Here is a 5,076-nt window from a genome sequence, read left to right as displayed (position 1 = left end):
CAAAATTTGTATAACTAGAATGAGAGAAGATATAATAGTGTATTTATAAGCCTCTTTTTCATATTTAACAAATATGGCTAGGTATGCATGTTTCAAATTTAAAGAAGAAATTGGTTATAAAAGTAATCTAGAGAGAAATTTAGAGTAGTTGTAAGAAGATGATAGGTGAAATACATATTCAAATAATAATGAAGTTTATAGAAATATGGAAATTGTTTAAGACTAAGAAACATCAACATGCAAAATTGGCAATATTTAGATATACAAATAAAGGTTTAGTAATCAACAAAGATGAATCAATTTTACAAATCCAAAGTTAGTTCATCCTTAAGAATTTCATGGTAAGTGTAGACCATTGTGCAAAATGCAAGCATTAAGAGTACATATGATGTGCTAGAAATAAGGTGTAGGACTCATAACTTGACAATGAAGTTTCTATAAATATGGAAACTTTCAGTAGGATTGCTACTGATATGATTTCCTCATATCAAAGGTGCTAGAAGATAACAATACTGGAAATTTTCAATGAGACATTATAATACTATCATCATCTTGAAAATTATAGAGAGGAAATTCAACAAAAAGTAGCCATGCTCGAACCATACTAAAGGACAACATGAAAGAACCTAGGCCTATATAGGACAAACAAGTGGAAATGGTTTCATTAATAAAGCCTTTTTATATAATTAAAATCTTACAAAATTATGCCACATAAATCATTTACATAAGGAGTATACTTCATAACAAGTATCAACATAGTCTATGTAATGATTTCAACAGTAATTGGAAAATGCCAAATAAAGGAAAACCAACAACAAAGTGCCATAGAAGATGGAAAATGATATTATGTGTCATCACATTAGCAATATCCAAACAATTAACTGATATGCTGATTTAAGAAATATAAGGAAGCCCAAACAAATGCCCAAACAAAGGTAACAATTACAATAACAGGTTCAACTCCAGAGCATATAATAGAGTAGATGTGCCTCTCCAAAATGAGAAATTTCATAATAGCAATATCAAGAGATCCCTTGAGCCATGGAAGTTATAAGTATACATAAATATCATACCAGTAATCACCCAGTTTGGGTAAGAGAGGGTTATAAATAGAGATTTAAACTAATGAAGACAAAGCAACATATATCTAGATTATAAAGGTATATTTTATAATGAATCAAGGAAAGTTCATTAGAGAAGACTCTTAAAAGAAAAATATAAAGTACTTAGTATGATTTAGGAGGCCCATGGCTACAATATCTAAGGGAAGCTCCAAATGAATTGGTAATGATAGTAGTAATGGTAAACCAAATTCTTAACATTATAAGCCACATGTTATCATATTATAACTGGGAAATATCACTCAAAGCTTAAGAATATATATATATATATATGTATGTATGTATCTATGTGTTAGAAATAATAGTCCATCAATATAACTAAGAGGGGGGGTGAATTAGTTATATAAAAATATGAAGCATTTATCCTCTTTAGAAAATCCAACCATTCAATCAAAATAAACAATAACTATAAAGAGATGCATACACACAATTACACCAAATGTGTTGAATAGGGAAACCCTTGATCAGAGGGAAAAACCCGGTGGGAATGATGCCCACAAAATGCATTGATATGAATATTCCTTGTTAGAGGATGAACCCTATTAGGAGTCTATTACAACACTTAGTACAAGAGTCCCTGTTAAGAGATTCCAACCCTGTTAGGAGTTGTGGAAGGCAGCTGAACCCACTATCCAAATAGTTTCAGAATCAGATCAACGAATCCACTGTCTAATTGACCTCAATAATATTTCTTTGAAAATAATAGATGTGTAACAATATTTTGCTTCTTCCTCTTGTCTAGTACATCAGACTTCTTTACCTTCAGATCATGCAATCAGTTATGGAACTCTGTAACTATCAATAGTAACCCTTAAAGTCACTTACATGCATTAGCAAATCACTTCGCTCTACTACTAAATTTGTGACTCTTTTCTACTCTACAATCTCAATAATGATGTCTAAAACTTGAAAACATCTTTCCTTTATATTACACTCAATATTAAATCCTTGAGTTGGCCTTACATTTTACCATATGTTAATTAAATAAAATAAACATTAAATTAATGCTGTCGGCTCACAATTATAACCAAACTTTCACACATGTGACTTTTGTACCTGTGCACTTGTTGACATCATTAGTGGTTAGTATACTACCTCAAGTTAACTGTGCAACCCTTCATTTTAAAATACAATGCACCGCATTGATCATACAATAAGGACTATTTTCCTAATACTTTGTTTCAATGTGGTTCTTTGTGTATCATTAATATCTTATGTACACTGTCGATTTAGGTTCTGCACACTTTCCCATGTGTCCAATACATACTATAATATGTGCTGGTAACTATGCATAAGCAGATATGTAATGTATTTTCCTTAATACAAAAATCATAGTTTGCTGCTTTGTTAGTCTTTACAAACTCATTACTATGTTTTCATCAATAAAAACATAACCATAACAATGTTTTGCAATAATCCCCCATAGCATCAACATTCATGCTAACAATCTCCCCCTTTGGCATTGATGGAAACATATATGAAAAATATCTAGTTCCAAGAATACCGAAAAGTCTCTTCATCAATCAGATCTTGCTTCATGCAAATTCTTTATTGCAACACTTCTCCCCCAATGTTTTTCATGTCACTCTCTCCTCCATTGACATCAATGTCAAAGATAATACATAAATGGTTCAATTTTTTGAACATACAATAATCTATCAGCACAACCACAAGCCGGTCTATTGCTTTACAACTTTTGCATATATCTCTATAAATGACGGAAGTACCTAAAGACATTGTTGCATACTAATTACCTATTACCAAGAGTCATTGATTGACTCTATTCATCACAAATACTCCCCCATTGAGGAAGCATCAACATTCGGTCTAGTCTAACAATGGTGCTATATACGCTCGATTGATGCACTTTTGCATCATTTATTCTAAACTAGGTAGGGGCATAACCCCAAGCATACCTCTTAGGTACTCAAATGTATCCTTTGGCAAGGCCTTTGTGAAATTTTTTATAATCTATTCCTTAGTGTTAATCTATTCCAATATGATTTCCTTCTCTGCAACTTTCTCTCTCAACACATGATACTTTATAGCTATATGCTTAGTCTTAGAATGCAAAACAAGATTCTTAGACATGTTAACTATACTTGTGTTATCACAGTAAATGATAATAGGTTCTCAGAATGTAATTCCAATATCCTCCATCATTTTCTTCATCCATATGACTGGATTATAGTTGTTTTCTACAACATACTCTATGTCTGTAGTACTTTGCGAGGTACAATCTTACTTCTTACCAAGCCAAGAAACTAATCTTCCTCCAAGGAAGAATGCTCCTCCACTAGTGCTATTTTTGTCATCCCTATCTCTGGCCCATTCAACATCTATATAAGTGAAAAGAGTGAAATCATTAATTCTATCATACCAAATGCCATAATCTGATGTCCCTTTCAGATATTTACTACTACATAGTGACACTCTCTAGGATCAGCCTAAAATCTTGCCACAATTCCAACTGCATTAGCTATATTTGGTCTACTATGAGTCAGATACTACAACCCTCCAATCATAGATTTTTACTTCTTTTTCTCAATAGTAGGTGTCTCATCTTTACTTGATAACTTGTGACCAGTTACCATAGGAGTTCCAATAGGTTTACAACTTTCTAGACCAAATCTTTTCAACAAATCTTTCAAATACTTGGTCTGAGAAATAAAGATACCTTCTTTGTTCTGAACAATTTGCAATGCTAAGACAAATTTAATTTCTCCTATCATGCTCATTTCAAACTTATTCTTCTTATCTTCTAAGAACTTGTTACTGGCTTCATCATTTCCTCCAAAAATGATATCATTAACAAATACAATAATTATCAGCAAACCATCTTCTATTTTTTTCAAGTACAAGTTACTATCTGTTGTTCCTTTAGGAAATCCAAGCTTTGCCAAGTATTTATCCAACCTTGCATACTAGGTTCTACATGCTTGCTTTAATCCATACAAGGCATTCTTTAATTTACAAACCATATCCTTCTCTTCTATCAAAAGAAAACCTTCTGGTTGCTCAATATAAACTTCTTCAAGTTGTCCATTCAAGAATGCTGACTTAACATCCATATGATATACCTTAAAATTCTTATTTGTTGCATATGCCAGGAACATTCTGACTACTTCCATTCTTGCTACAAGAGCATATGTTTCCTCATAATCAATTCCTTCTTACTAAGAGTAGCCTTTGCATACAAGTCTTGCTTTATTCCTTATTACTTCTCCTTATTCATTCATTTTATTTCTAAATACCCATTTTGTGCGAATCACATTTTTTTCCTTTAGTCTAGGAACTAATTCCCATGTGTCATTTTTAATTATCTATTAAGTTCTTCCTCCATTACTTTTATCCAATGATCATCTTTGAATGCTTCATCTATGTTCTTTGGTTCTACTTGAGATCTTAGGCATAGTTCTTCATTAATTCTACTTCTTGTCATTACTCCCTTTTCTTTACTTCATATTATCTAATCAGCATGATGATTTCTTGTAAAATTCCTATTTGGAGTAGCATTTGCTTCTTCAATTCTTATTTTAGGTACTGTGCTTTGTTCTTCTCTTACTTCCTCTCTTCGCACATTATTCTGCAAGTCATTGTTAGTTTTGAGAAATAGTTCATTGCATTTGTTGGTAATCCAAAAATAATCATCTCCATCAAAGTTATAATCCATCTTCTTTTCATTAGTGCCAAAATTTTCATCAATTTTAACATTTGTGCACTCTACTATAGCTTTTGTTCTATAGTTGAAACATCTATAAGCTTTACTTTTTAATGAATAGCCAAGAAACATACCTTCATTACTTCTTGGATCAAACTTACCAACATCATCATCTGTTTTGATGTAGCATTTGATTCCAAATATCTTGAAGTAATTGACTGATGGTGAGTGACCAAACTATAGCTCATAGGGTGTTTTGTCCATACCTTTTCTAATCTACACTCTGTTTAGTGT

The sequence above is a fragment of the Cupressus sempervirens genome, chromosome 3 (genome assembly GCF_028749045.1).
Source record: "Cupressus sempervirens isolate cs-2001-9-10 chromosome 3, ASM2874904v1, whole genome shotgun sequence".
Taxonomy (NCBI): Eukaryota; Viridiplantae; Streptophyta; class Pinopsida; order Cupressales; family Cupressaceae; genus Cupressus; species Cupressus sempervirens.
This window is presented reverse-complemented; position numbering follows the sequence as displayed.